Source organism: Centruroides sculpturatus, unplaced genomic scaffold (genome assembly GCF_000671375.1).
Source record: "Centruroides sculpturatus isolate CEXI.00-Female unplaced genomic scaffold, Cexi_2.0 scaffold511, whole genome shotgun sequence".
NCBI lineage: Eukaryota > Metazoa > Arthropoda > Arachnida > Scorpiones > Buthidae > Centruroides > Centruroides sculpturatus.
This window is the reverse complement of record NW_019384727.1, coordinates 504568-520784: the sequence shown is the minus strand read 5'-3', so window position 1 is coordinate 520784 and position 16217 is coordinate 504568. Positions and strand designations below refer to the sequence as shown.

Genomic DNA, 16217 nt, shown 5'->3' with positions numbered 1-16217 from the left:
AAGTACAATTATCAGTCAAGGGATGAATGATGCTCTTGTATAGCTATTGACTTTTTTTTATATATATATATACATTTTTTTAATTAAAATTGTAAAATCTGCTGAACTAGATCATAACGGGTGTTGGTTCCGGTTTCTAGACACATAAATTCGTTTTTTTTATTCAACTTATCCGGATCTACTTGGACAGTTTGTTACGCTTATCCTAACTAATACGTTACAATTAATTTGGATACTTTTGTATATAAATTTTAAATATTTTTATTTATTTTTTACTTTATTATACACGTAACTTTAATTCCAATTATTATTATTCGAGAAGGGTGTATTATTATTTTATATAGTACAAAGAGATTTCTTTTTATTCTCGCTATGTTATAAATTAATAGAAAAATTTCTAGTTGTAGCTACAATAAGTACCTCATTGTAGAATTTAAATAATCAAAATTTTCCTGAAGGTAAAATCCGGGTTATGAAATGTGAATAATATTCGTGTTATGACAACATACCTTAAGTTTTTTTTTTTTTTCCTATATCTTTCTCTTCTGTTGTTCTCTTAAAAATTCCAGGAAGGATTCAACTACGTTAAGAGGTAATCAGGAACCCTTTAGCAGGTCGTGTCCTTCTAATAAACCTGCCATAGCGTAATTTAAATAAGTACTTTTTATACAGGGCAATCTGTTGTGGAGGGAAAAAAAAGCCAAGAATGTGCATCTTTTATATCCTCTGTAAAAATTTTCTTCGCATCCCTCGTCGTTAAATTCTTAATGATAGTGTTTAGAATATATCCGGCTACAAGAGAGATTTTCTTTAGTTCCTTTAAAATATTTTCCTTTCCTCGAACGTTAATAAAATTCACCTATATTATAATTAACATTTAAAATAAGTGGAATAAATGGAGCGACTTCATATATTCTTGTAATTTAACAAAATTGTTCGAAGGTCATCTAGCAGAAGGAAATTATGTAAAATATGTGCATCACAACTCAAAGGATCCTTTATTATCACAAGTTTAAATTTGATATTTAAACTTTTAATCACTTTTATGGAAGCTCAGAAAATAATTATCCTCGACTCTGCTTCATCATCTACTCTAGTTAATACTTTATACACCAGACTGATCTTCGTTAATTCATGCATCGTGTTTATCTCTAATGCTTATGGAGTAATATTATTAACTGTTTATATATATAAAAATATAATGATACATACTCTAATATTGGTTTATCCGTTAGGGAAAGTTAGAAATAGCGGAGTAATGCTCTTTCCTTTCATTGTTTATACCAAATGGATACTTTGTACTTGAGTTAATGACGGTCAAGGAAAGATTCAACTGGTTAATATGAAAAAATTCGGTCAAGGATTAAATTTACTTTCAGTTATTTTAATTCTTTTCTAAGTTAAATATATATATTTAAAAAAAATGTCATTCTAAGCTATTATCACACTTCACTAATTGAATATAATTATTAAGAAAAGGTAATTTTATGTAAGTTGTTTTTCCTAGAAATGAATGAAGTTTTTAATAACAAAATGAATTTTTTTTAATGATAAATTTTTAATAAAAATCTAATTATAAATTATATTAAAAATATACAAAAATAAACTCAATTCAGCATATTGAATTACAGCTACACAATTGATTATATATTCTTTCGAGCGTGTCTTCTATCGAGTTTCAAGGTTAATCCGCCTTCTGAGGGTGGAGTACTCATTTTAGTCGAGTTCAAATATATCGAATTGCCAATACATTACAGGAACTTTACTAATTTATCAAAAAATATGGCACCGTTTACAGTAATTTTACATAGTAACTTACGGACGAGTTTTATCGATTTAATTCTTGTTAACAGGAGTATTTGAACTTTTGATGATGTTCGATACATAAATAAATTTCTAAACTCCACCCTTCTACTATTCAAACAAGGTTTAGACACATGTCTGAATAAACGTGTTATTATATTCGTGTGTAACTGGAAGAGCTTACAAATCAATAGTAAATTATCATTAAAAAAATATAAAATAAAACAGGGTATAAGCAACTTCTTCTCAATTAAATTTTAACAGCTTCCTCTCGGTTAAATTTTAAAGAAATTTTCGTAGAATTAAAGAAAAAGTTCAACGCACAAATAATTTATTCAGTAATATAATTGTAATTTAAGAAAATCATGTTTTCGTGCTCCATTACTCCTTTGAAAAAGTTGAAGGGGGTAATGGTGTAAAAGTATAGCAACATAGACTTGGCAAGTTGCCTCTCAATTAAACTTTAGATGCTTAAATTTTATTCTAAAAAATTTACACATTCGATGAATAAAGCGTGTATCCATTATATAGGCCAAGTATATAATACAGAAACGTATTTGTTTCGTACTCATCCGTAACACAAGAACTTAACAAAGAGGGTAATAAATAGTTCGGTAATTACAGTAAGGATGATCTGGCAATTTGCCTCTAAGAGATATTGTTAAAATTTAGCATAATGTAACTACTATGTGTACGCCTATATATAATGTTACTTTAGCTGATTTTTAATTCATTTGGCTATTTTAAAAGCGATTCGGTCGATAGAACTCAATGTCTAGGCCAGGGTTGATATTATAGTTGCCTAGGTGACAGGCATGACGTCAAATTTCCGGTTACATAAAAGTGATATCGGAAGTTGGAAGTAAGATAAGAGAAAAGGGATATCATAATTAAAAAGTGAAGGTTTTCATAATGTCTTTCTTTAAATAATTATCATCTTTAAAGAAAAAGATGTTATCTTTCATTAATTTCTCTCTTGTACAATTTATGAGGATACTTTTCAGCGAGGAAATAAATTTGTTGATGAAAAGCCACGACATTTTGACTCCGGGGGATCGACACAAAAATTATTACTCTACCAATTAATTAAGGAAACAAGTCATTAAAGATTAAACATCATCCGAATTGTTTTCTACTAACGCTTCAAGATACGCTTCGAGCACGCAGATATCAATCTATCTTTTAAAATTCTTAACGTTTTAAAACCGAGATTTCGGTTTGGGTGATAAAAAGCATAATAATTAAGTCGATAAAAATCGTGATTGCAATTTAAATTTGAATAAAAAACGTCTTGATTACCTTTTTTTACGTTTACTTTTTCTATAGAAGTAATACATGGAAAGTCATTAAGAAAATTGTAATCCTTTTAAAGGGGCAAAACTCCGCATCTTCCTATTAAAACATAAGCTTTAAGTGATGGTCTGTACCGCTAGTTAAAGTTTTTATATCTCCGAATTTATGATCTGATACTTAATAATAAGTTCTTATATGTGACGTAAGAAATGAGTAAACTATAAAATTTTGGAAAATAATAAATTGTGAGTCCTTATTTTTCTTCTTAACATTTCTTAAATTACAAAAATGTAATATTTACATGCTTTAAAATTTTTCAGAAAAACACAACTTATTTTGTAAGTTACTCCTATGGCAAAAAGTAAAATAAATGAATTATCTATCCATCGCATGTGGGATGAGATGGGTTTAACTTATTCTCAGCATGTGAATTTTCACATGCAAAGCATCCTGTGTTGTTGGATCACAAAACATTGTCTAAACTTAAGTTAACTCATTTTGTTTTCGTGATTCAGCTATAATTAAATGTTTTTTTTCTCCTCTTTAAATTATAGTTTTTATCCTACCATTCCATTGTTTACGCGTTTACATAGTCTTTATCCAAGAATGCATTGATACTAGAAACTTCAAAATTCGGCATTTTTTCCTCCCAATTTTTAAAGGAAACATTTTAAAATAAGACAATTTTCTTTCAAAAGAAAACCTTTTTCAATTGTTTACATTACTATAAGTCTTAAATTTTGAATAAATTTGAATGAAATTTTATTTTTATTTGTATAAAGTATCAAGGTATTGTTTAAGAAGACCTTAAAAAAAAATACAATATATCAATGCTGTGAAACAAAATAGCAGTGTGTCTAAGCATTTAATATTAATATAAATTTGCATGAAGTTTATATTTCATCAAATTTTATTAAAGTAAGAAATAATTTAATCAAATTTAAATCTATTCGAAGGAAATTTCAGTGAAAAGTTTCGTAATTATTTTCTTTCGTAACCAATTACTTACAGAAATATAAAATGGAACTTATGAAACAGCAAAGAAATTGATTTTCTGTTTACAATGAAACAATATTTAGAATAGAATTTTATTTGGCGATATTTAATAGGCCTATACATTAATTACAATTAAAAAGAAAATCGAATGTGCATTTTTAATCATATTTTAATTTAAATAATCACGCGACTTCCGCTACAAACCGGAAATTCGTGTACAGTTATTCGGGGCTTCCGGTCACTAAGCTTTCCGTATCCGGTCTCGATTTTCATCCTACGTTTTCGAGATTAACGAAGGACAGACAGACGGACGGATGACAATAGGAATGCATAGGTCAATTACAGTATAAACAATTTAAGCAATTTCACATGAAATTTTATAAGAATATTTATTTAATTTTTTAAAAAAAGTTTCTTCCCGTTTCCTGATGAAATATTAAGTTATTATAACTACAATTATTTTTGAATTACTAAGAAATTAAGAATAAATTCGTGTATTTTAATTCAGTAAATTATCATTTATTTACAAATATGCTAATTGTTTCTAACAGTAATTTAATGTCGAAAAAATGATGTAAAATTGCTTCATAAAATGTATTTTGCTTACTTATATCTACTTAATTAATTATTTTGCACTGTAAACAGCAATTTCGCCTATATTTTCATGTATTTTTCGATATTAACAAGAAATAAATGTATTCATTTGTATACCGTACAGGAAACTAACAGTTACTAAGCAACTATACATTATTTAATAANTTAAAATTATTTTAAATTTTATTTAGTTTCTAAAAGACATAATGTAATGTAAGTTTACATATCTAAAAATTATATTAAATATTATACTAACATTAATAAATCTTAATATCTTAAATTTACATAAACTTATTGTTCATTTTTCAATACTAAGATATTAAGTTCATTAATATATATATACACACACACACACACACACACACATATATACATAGGTAGTTGCTACCTTTTCATATCATTTGATCTACAACTTAAAGTAGAATTTTAAAAATTAAATAAAAACTTTTCATTTTTGTCATCATGCACGCACGACTTATATTAAGCAAAATATATATATTTTTCGTTTTGTTTTTTTAATATAAACTTTTCTAGCGAATAACTTCATTTTTTTTTCATCTTTTCCGCTTTTTATTTATATCAAAGATTAAAATTGAATTTTTATCTCAATCAATATAGGGACTGGCACTTATTTACTACATTAAATAGATGCCAGCACCTATAAACAAATGGCATAAACTTGGAACAATAAAGAGAGCTTAGGGCCGTACCTGGAAGAACGATTCTACGAAGTTTTATCATTGGCAACTTTAACTGCTGATGCAACAAGCAGAGCAAGACGGTCGCTTAGCAACGCACGTGGCACACGTCCGCACTGTTCGACCGACCATTAAAGCCTCACATAGAAATAACCCGACCGGATAATCTACACTTTTAATGGTGACACCTCGAATATGAAAAATCATCTTCCAACTTCTATTCTAATCTTTATAAAGATTAGAGAAAATATACTTTTTTCTTTCCCTCCCTCTTGATAAATGTATACGTAGCTTATGGTCACATCATTCAATAAACTAGCATTCCTCCCTCCTCTAAACCCTACTTTTATATAGGGATAAACTACAGTAATGTACGCTTTACGTATCTACTTTGTAAGAATTTTATCTTCACAATTCTTAAAGTATTTTTTTGCTCCAAAGATATATTTTTATACCCCTTTAACGATCATCTTTTATCAGTTGTCTTCGATAAATACTACTGTAAATGTAACTTGAACTATTGATAAATACTGTAAATAACACTACGCCGCTATAAACTATAAAACTTCTATAGAATTATTCATCTTTACCTCACTTTTATCGAATTTCTTCTAATATTTTAAAGTTAAAAATGAGACGAAAGCAAAAAAAAAAAAAAAATTGTATTAAAGTTTATCTTCTCCATTTAACTTCAGTGTGTTTTTTTCTGTATTAAAAAATTTTATATATAAAATTGGAACCATAAATTATCACTTAGTTTTTTAGTTCTCAATCAAAAATGTCCTCCTTTTTCAACAGCATTCTGCGAAGTACAGTATATAATCAATAAGAGTGTGTGTGTGTGTGTGTTTGCACGAAATGGGCTGTCTTCTGTCCCATTTAATGTATTTTTCGTATAGAACAGAAAATAATTAAAGCTGGAATAATTTTATCTATAATAAAAAATATATAAAATATTGCCAATATAAATGAATTTTTGTATAGAATTGTAAAGATTTCCTGGTGTTATAAGGAGGGAGATTGGACAAAACAAGTTCAAAACACATTAAAACCGTTGACAAAAGTTATATTACTAGAACTATAAAATAACGATGAGTATATTCTTGGTAGAAGAATATATATAAAGTTCCGTTTAAACAATTACGATGACCTAATTATTTTAATATTTTTATATGCATTCGTGGAACGTTATATAAATTTATTTTGATTATTAAAAATGGCATAAGTAAAATTAAAATTAAATTTGTATTGATTGTAGAGTTTTATTTTAGAATTGTAGAACGAAAATCTAGTATAATCTCTACGTAAATCGGTTATCTTTCAATGATCTATATCATAGTCTAATCGTAGCTAAAGGTACTGTATAAGGTTATATAGATACAGAGTTATCACTTTGACGTAATTCTATCATAACGGTTACACAAAAAATAATTTTGTATAAATTTATTATATACTGTATAGTACGTAACGTTCATAGGTGCACTGGACAGTATCGGGAGACCTCTCCTTAGATGCCATATTTTACTTTGTTCTCTATCTGTATATGTATAATGCCTTTGTAGAAATTAGGCTGGAGACCTTGAATGTATTATATATATATAAATATATATACAGGGCTTGAGAGAAGTAAAATGAGGCTCGGCAAGCCATAAATGTGGGGCCTTTCCCGCATCCGAAAGTCATAAAAGTATACAAATAAAATCAATAAAACAAATACAAACAGATTTATTAAATGAAACTTTTGTTTTTTGTTTACTTAACAGACTAAATTTTAAGGCTCCTCTGTGTCTACTGGCTTAATGGCTCTATTGTCTTTCCCTATAAGATTATATATTTGATTTTATAAAATATTTCTAATTTATATATGCATATTGAGAATGTATATAACAACAAAATAAATACTAATTACGCGTAATTAATATTGACTGTTCGCTCTTTGTAGTTTGCTGCCACCATTTTCAACTCTCTTTAATCATAAACTCTCAATGTTTTAATAAAATATAATTTCGAAAATATAGTCTACATTAAAACATATCTTGTATAAGAATATATAAAACTGTTTAATTAATAAAATATCCATTATAAACTTTTACGACTTATGCTTATTGCAATGTACGGTTGCGACAGATGCGCATTTACATTATTATATTTGCTAAAAATGTAATTATTTATATCTGAAAATACGATAAATCAAGCAAATAATATTCTATAGTTTCTTCCAACGGATTTCACTCGATCAATGGAGTCGCACCGACCTTGAATTACCTTTGATATATCAAAAAGTAAACTTAATTGTCGAGAAGCGCAACTTAACATCTGCGATAAAGACATAAAAAAAAATAAATTAAATTCATAAAACTTCAAAATTTAAGCCTGCTGAATTTAAATTACTTAAAAATTTATCTTTTTTTCCGCACAGTCGATTAAAAAGGCCAAAAACTGATAATTATTTGTATTATTCTAAGGTTTAAGTTATTAGTAAATATATTTCATAATATATTTCCTCGGGTATTTATATATAAACTTTGAACGTTTAAGATAACTGCATGTATTAAAAACAATTCATATGACTACCAGAGTATTTATAGATATTTCATATGTGCTGTACTTCTAAGAATGCGAATTCTCTGTAATTTAAAAGATGATCTCAAGCATATAACTAGTAATATTAAATTCACTTCCTACTCCATAATTAGCTTAAAAAATATATAACAAACTTTAAGTGTGATCTCATTTATAGGTAAGAGATGGATATCTTCTACATACAAAACTTGTTATCGGTAACATTAAGAGAATTCCAAGTCGTAAAAACTCGAACAGGTTTATCAAGATGTCTTTATTCAACTTGCTCTGAATTACTTTCCACGTATCTGAACAACAGTTTAGTGGGTCATTGCGAGTCGCCTTTCTCTAGCCGGATTTTCTGATGTAATTACAATAAGAAAGTGGAGATTTTTGCATCATTATAAAGCGCTTTTCTTTAAAAAAAAAAAGTTTATTTTTTGCTTCCCGAAAACACGATTCTGTCTTCATTGCAGAGCGTTAAGCTGACAGAAAGGCGACATTTATTAGGTAGATTCTGTGCTGATGAAAGATTTACTGGAAACGAAGCAATCCTTCCGCATAACTTCGTTCGCATCCAAGCATTTCAAACCAAAGCAAAAGGAGTGCAGTGTTTCAACTATAAACGTTCATTTTACGGTCGTCGAACAGCATAAATTTCAAAATTTGTACGGACCATTTTTCGTAAAGAAAAGACAATTTTCAAGGTTATCTTTTCCATATCGAGTGCGACGACTCGAACATTATTGTTTTGCCAAACAATAAATGTTAACGCTAATTTTACGTTAAAATTACTTCGAACAATAACTTTTCTTACGTAGTTATTTATCGAACAAATCTTTTAAAAAAAAATTCAACAAAGAAAAACAATCGAATTGCTCTCTTCAAACGTAATATAATACGCACGTAAATAACACGAAGAGTCGTATCAAAATTCATATATAACAATAGGAAAATGAGCGACGTATAAATAAACTAAAAACTCGATAACCATTGTTTTCAACATAAGTAAAATTGATAAAAATGCATGCATTTTAATTACTTTAAACATGAATATTCTATAGATAAGTATGCGAATAATAGAAACAATATATACACGTTAACTAGAATAATAATATTTCGTAATAAACTTAAATGCCATAGAGATAATAAAACTGTAAATGAGTCATATCACTCACCTAGTTACATCATAGACTCTTAGTTATGTGTACCGATGACTCCAATTCACATATATTCCTGTATTGTTAAACAGTCGACTCTATCGAAAATACTGTCACTAGTCACAAGTGGCTTACGAATCCAGTTAGCGAATGAATGGCCGAGACGATAGTATCACATCGCTAAGTGCAAAGTGTCAACAACGCCACGCCACTAAACACCTGGCAAGAGATTTGCTTATAGCGCCACCTAAGTTACGCATGCGCTCTTGTCTGATTAAACGTAACACACGTAACGTTTATCAATGTAGACGTTACTCGTATTTCTCTTCTGTTTTAACTATTCGTAACTCCCTTTCTTGTACGCAAATTCTATACAATAAAGCCATATACAAAGAGAATTATTTGTATAACTTTTTTTTTTTTCAAATAATGAAATTAAAAGGTTGAACATAAATCGAGTTTATGCTATTTTCTAGTGTTATTTGTTGCAAAGAATTAAGGCAATAACTAGCTTGGAGGAAATATCAACCAGGTGCAGGAGGTAAAGAGTGATGAAGACAAACCTCGTGTGTAGACACAAGAACTTCTATAGCGACTGGTGTAGACATAAAACTTTGCTGTGTGTGTTAGTATGAGTATACGTGTGTATATAGGAAAGGTGTGTACTCATTTAATAGGTTCTTATTTATGTGTGTGTTGTTTAATTATGTATTTTTTTTACAACGATTCACAAATTTAAAGAAATCGATAGATTGCTAGTTAATTTATCATCAGATATATTAAATTTAAATTTTAATAACTCAATCATGAAGCAAAAAATCATATCTAAATATGGAATGACCTTAGAAGTAGGTGATGCACAGCCTTTTCTAAAGTCATTTATTTGCAAATGATTCTAGCAGTACCGGATTTAGACTTATTGTGACACTAAGCTACAATATAAGAGTCGCTTCCTCTTCAAATAATAAATTTAAGTATAAGATTCTAAACAATATCTTTACAGTTTTAGGTCCTGAACCATATCCTAGCTGTTCGAAGGCTTAAATTACGTCCTCACAATTTGAAACCCTCAACTATATCCTTACAGTTTGAGGCCCTAAAATGTGTGTAACGTGCTTTACTAAAACAATAATCAAATTTACTTATATTTTTGATATTTTTATAATTTATTCTTATGAAATACTCCGTTGTTTTCTTTATAGAAATGAATCAGAGTAAAAGAAAAATGGNGAGGATGTATCGGTGTTTTTTGTTTCCTTTACTCGTTATACGTAATAAAGTCGATATAATCAGTCTACTTAATTTTCTCTTGCTTGATTGAAATGTTTTCATTTAAAAAAGCAAAGAAAATAAAAATATGCGCTGGTTTCCTCCCCCCGATTACCTCATAAAACGCGTCATTTTCATAAATAAAAATTCAATTTTATTAATTTTTATTGCTCATTTATATTTATGTCACATCTGCTTGGTCATTAATTATGTTTTTGGGAATATTACTAAAGTAAATTTTAATTTTAGATTAAATAATTAACACACAATGCAAATTTATTCAGCAGTTTCCTTGTATAATTTAATAATACGTTTACACAAACAGTTACTATTATTACTCTCATATACCAAATTTCTTAGCGAAGAATTACGTTTAAACACTGTTTTTCTGCAATTAAATTTCTCATAAAAGACAATTCCTTAGTTCATTTATTGTATATAACATTTATAGTTATTAGTCTAATGTCAATCTGTTCAAGTATTTACCATGTTATCACGAAAAGTTTAATCACTTGTATGATATATTAGTTGATAATTTATAATATAAGCGATTGGTGTGACGATAAGAGACACCATTTATCACAAAAGTCAATTATACATCAACGTTTTGATGTTTGATAAGTAAGTTACTCTACTATAACGAATAGAAGGGCTGATAACACGTGTCCCCAGTGGCGCAATTGGTTAGCGCACGGTACTTATAACACAGTACTTATTTTAGTGGAGTTGCACGTGATTCTCCCAAACAACATCCCCATTAGAAGCATCTCCCGAATAACAATCCCCATTAAAATCCGACAAACTCGAACAAACGTGGTCAAATTTACTAATAATTATTATTAAAATCATTCTTTGGATAGGGAATTTAACATAAATCCTGTTTTTCTGCAATAATAAATGTCTTAATGAGTGTTTTTATAGTGATTTTGTATACTTCGATTCCCAATAATAATCGAAAATGTTAGTAAAATAGTTAGAATTTATAATAAAATTACTTTTTCGAGATAAATTTAATTAAAAAGACGTTATAAAACGAGTAAATTTACTCGAACAATCAAATTACTAAGGCGTTTACAGGGCATTAAATTTAAATTAAATTGATTTAAGTAAAGAAATTAATACAGAGAATTGCTAAAAAATAATTTAACTTTCGTAAAATCAAACTTGCAGAATTTTAAAATTAATATTAAAAAGTAAAGAGAAGAAGAGAGAAGGCGAAAACGCACCCTTATTTTGGAAGCGTAAATCGTACTTGAACACCATTACGATTATTTTTAGGTGGGTAAAATAACATAAAACACTAATAAAATCATTACGACGTGACTCATATAAAACGTTCAATTGGAAAATACAGGCCAATGCAGTTACAACCCGACATTTTACGTGACAATGCGGAACTAACTTGTAGCCGCCATCAAGGTGGCTGGGTGCAGATATGCCAACGACCCTTGGCATGATGTGGAAAGTCAACGCACTCTTCACCGTAAAACACTAGTACGAAGTATACAGGAAATCATAAGGTTTCGCCTCATGATTTTTGAAAACGAGAATCGAAAAATCCTTCATCACTAACTTCAGGACATTGATCTTTAACTTAAACAATAACAGTGCACAGAAAGAAATTTAAGTTTACTATCTCGTAAACTCGCATCTTTAAAAAAAAAAAAGGTCAGGAGTGTTTTGTGTTAACGAGGTTCCTGAATCCCCTCCTTAACATCGGACATCATATAATAAATTATTCATAATTAGTCCAAACATTGCGTTGTTTAGCGCGATACACTTTTTTTTTTACCTTCCCGGTTGTTATATATAACAGAGGAAAAGTATGGCCATCGGTCGAAAAATGACCCCCTCCAGATTTTTATATTTTTGGAGTTACGATACCTTGAAACGTCGAGAAATGCAAAATTTAGGAATAATTTTTGTATATATAAATATTGGTGTGTGTGTGGGGGGCAAGATTTTGTTCACCCAGTTTGAAGCTTAATAACTCCTGTGCTTTTTGTATTTTTGTCGAAAATTTCTGAAAGTTTGCAAGGAGGTTTGTTTATTAGGAGGATTGATGCTATTAAATTTTGGTGACTAAAGGTCGACGTGGTGGGGAGATAAAGGGAGTCGTGTGTATCTCCAGTAGGATGGGACTAAATGACGATTTTACTGGTTATTGCCATTTACAATTTTTTATAAAACTCGTCCCTACCCTCAAAATTAAGCTTTTCGCCATTTTATAATAGTTAAAAATATATATATAAATTTTAAAATAAAATATCATAACAGATGGCGCCACCAAACGTTGCCGGGAAAGTGAAGCAACTCGTTGCTGGATTTTTTTTCAATGGACAAAGTTTATGAAGATATAATATAGATATGGATAGTAAAACCTGTGTAAACCGGACTCACACTGTACCGAATATCGCCGGTTTGGCAGGTTCCGTTTTAAACAGGTTCTACTGTGTAAGCAATATGTCAAGCTACACTATAATTACAAATCTGTTTATATATATATTCTTTTTATCTAGAAAAAATACAAAATGTATTAAACTAGTTTTTCTTAGTAAAACCAGTTTGTTGGAATTCGGTGGGTAATAACAGTCTCCTTGTAACTAGAACCCCATTCTTTGGCCTTTTATCTACTCTATTAATAAACCCATTTGGAATTTATGCTTTCATGCAGATGTACAGTACAGTACTGTACTTTGAGATAGATCGACATTAAAACCAATGGTAAAGTATCGTAAACACATCTCGATCTTAAGAACGACATCACCTCGATCACGTGTAATACATCTATTATACTTTTGAATAAAACTGCGCATATATACTTTAATAAATATACTATAAAATGTTTTATGGCCCTATAAAATTTCGATTTTTTTTTTAAAAGTAAGTAATATAAAAATTAATGGGATATAATAAACTTCAGATTTTAATAAATTTATGCTGTGCCTTACGAAAAATTGAGAGCAATTTCGATCTTCAAACATCTATGACCTCTTTAAAGAGGGTAATTTGTAATAATGAGGAGCAACATAGCGCCATCTGACAACATAAAATTGAATTATAGGATGTATCGGTGTTTTTTGTTTCCTTTACTCGTTATACGTAATAAAGTCGATATAATCAGTCTACTTAATTTTCTCTTGCTTGATTGAAATGTTTTCATTTAAAAAAGCAAAGAAAATAAAAATATGCGCTGGTTTCCTCCCCCCGATTACCTCATAAAACGCGTCATTTTCATAAATAAAAATTCAATTTTATTAATTTTTATTGCTCATTTATATTTATGTCACATCTGCTTGGTCATTAATTATGTTTTTGGGAATATTACTAAAGTAAATTTTAATTTTAGATTAAATAATTAACACACAATGCAAATTTATTCAGCAGTTTCCTTGTATAATTTAATAATACGTTTACACAAACAGTTACTATTATTACTCTCATATACCAAATTTCTTAGCGAAGAATTACGTTTAAACACTGTTTTTCTGCAATTAAATTTCTCATAAAAGACAATTCCTTAGTTCATTTATTGTATATAACATTTATAGTTATTAGTCTAATGTCAATCTGTTCAAGTATTTACCATGTTATCACGAAAAGTTTAATCACTTGTATGATATATTAGTTGATAATTTATAATATAAGCGATTGGTGTGACGATAAGAGACACCATTTATCACAAAAGTCAATTATACATCAGCGTTTTGATGTTTGATAAGTAAGTTACTCTACTATAACGAATAGAAGGGCTGATAACACGTGTCCCCAGTGGCGCAATTGGTTAGCGCACGGTACTTATAACGCAGTACTTGTGAGTTATGCCGGGGTTGTGAGTTCGAGCCTCACCTGGGGAATATTTTTTAAAATTTATTTCTTCATCAACTGGTTTATATAAACAAATATTTATTGTTGTTTTGGTCTTTTAGAGAGTGTAATTGGTGTATTTGTTAGCGTAAGGTTGAGTGTAATTACTGTTATAAACCAGTTTTCGTGTAATGACTTATCTTAAAAATAAATGAAATTTCGAATTTATTAATAGATTGTCGGAGATTAGTCTGTAATTGTTAATTTAGAAACTGCTCTATCATCAAAGTTATTTAGTTGAGATTATTATAATATAGAATATTTTCTAATTCAAATGTATTCTGATTATTTATGATTGGTCTATATTTCTATTAAAATTAGGAATTTGGAAATATATTTTTGAATATTTGAAGATATAACATTAAGGTGTATGAAAATATTTGTTTAATTACTCATTTTTGTCACTGTTAGAGTCTGCTTCTTCTTAAATAAAAAATTATCTATACTTATTTAAACTTTATTATCAATTATTAATCATCATCATCATCAATCTGATTTTTGGTCATTTCCTTCAAGTCCTCTCGTCATTCATCATTGTTCTCCATGTTTTAGACGAGACGTCTGGACAGAAAAATGATGTTTTCAATCCAATTTTCAGCAATATTATTGTGGGCCTAGCCGAACCCAGGATGGATATGATAAAGAAAAGTACAGAAAGAACCAACAAATAAATAAATAAATCGAATAAAAATAAATAGAAATAATTATATCAAGCATTATATTTATTAAAAAGTTATTGTTTGAATGAATACATCAACGAGATCCACGGACAATCTGCCGAAGTGAGATGCTCTGAGAGGCTTGATAGATCGTCCCTTCTTTCTATGGGAAACTAGTCCCTATTTAGGATAGCGGCCTACCGCTCTGGGGGACCCGGGCTCGAATCCGAAAAATCCCCAGAAATTTTTCGGGGGGTGTTCCGTTCGGATATGTCAGGCCCCGTCCCTCACCACCCGACGGCCCCATTGTGGGCCTGGCCGAACCCATAATGGGCTTGCAAAAAGAGGACCTCTTAGTGCCCACAGGACGGAAAGAGAAAAAAAAAGTCCCTATTTAGGTGTTATAAATGCGAAGAAACCCCGGAAATCTACACGTGACCAAACAGTTGGGGAGGCCCGAACCCGTGTTTTAGGCCAAGTTTTAGAAGTTTAGGCCCACAAGTAGTTGACATGTTTATTAAAAGCAGTTTTTCTTAATTATCTAAAGCATAATTATTATTTTGTCTTCTTATCAACTGCTTGTAGTGAAATATATAATTTTTTTCATTAATTGTTTACAGTTTGTATCCAGTTTTAGCATTTATTCTGATATCAATCAACAATCACATTGAATTTAAGAGAGAGGAAGTGTTCAAAATGTATTTATTTCAATAAAAAATAAATACATAAACTGAATTCATTGAAGTTATTTCAACTTAATTCTAACGATAATAACAAATTCGAATGATAACAAAATGCAGATTTTCTCAATAAACAAAATACTCAAACTAAAATTGTATAGTAATATATTAAATTTAAGATGACAAATCCCGGATATTGATATTGTGCACATCGTTTGAACTTATATATTTAAAATTGAAACAGTGGTTATATTATAGCTTTCGATGATGAAAGGACAAGTGTCTAGTGTCTTTATTTTTATAAAAATACGAGTGAATTTAATACAGAAATTGTTATACAGGTAATCCCCGTATAACACGGCACTTCTATAGCACGGATTCACTCTAACAGGGTTCGAGAATTGGTACCATCCCCCGTATAACACGGTACTTTTATAACACGGATCCACTCTGACACGGTTCGAGAAATGGGTAAAACCCTCGTACAACATGAAATGTAATAAATTTTTACATACTTAAGTACTAATAGTTCACGAAAATTATTATTTTCGTGAACTATTAGTACTTCAGTGTGTAAATTTTCTTTTCTCTTCTCCATACACATGGTCCTTCGCGAAAATTGTTTCAATTTTGCCA

General features: G+C 29.4%; 1 protein-coding gene and 1 non-coding gene across 2 annotated transcripts in view; one reads left to right on the top strand and one right to left on the bottom strand.

The window, feature by feature from the left end:
* Positions 1 to 9342, bottom strand: part of LOC111628137 (ninein-like protein) — a 29524-nt gene extending 20182 nt beyond the window's left edge. The window contains exon 1 of the mRNA XM_023371868.1: positions 9125 to 9342. The gene's annotated coding sequence lies outside the window, so the exon portion shown is untranslated. The remainder of the gene's footprint in view (positions 1 to 9124) is intronic.
* A 4798-nt stretch (positions 9343 to 14140) lies between these two features.
* Positions 14141 to 14232, top strand: Trnai-uau. The gene is given in 2 exon segments: positions 14141 to 14178; positions 14197 to 14232. It is a non-coding gene; the product is annotated as a tRNA-Ile (tRNA).
* Positions 14233 to 16217: the final 1985 nt, after the last annotated feature.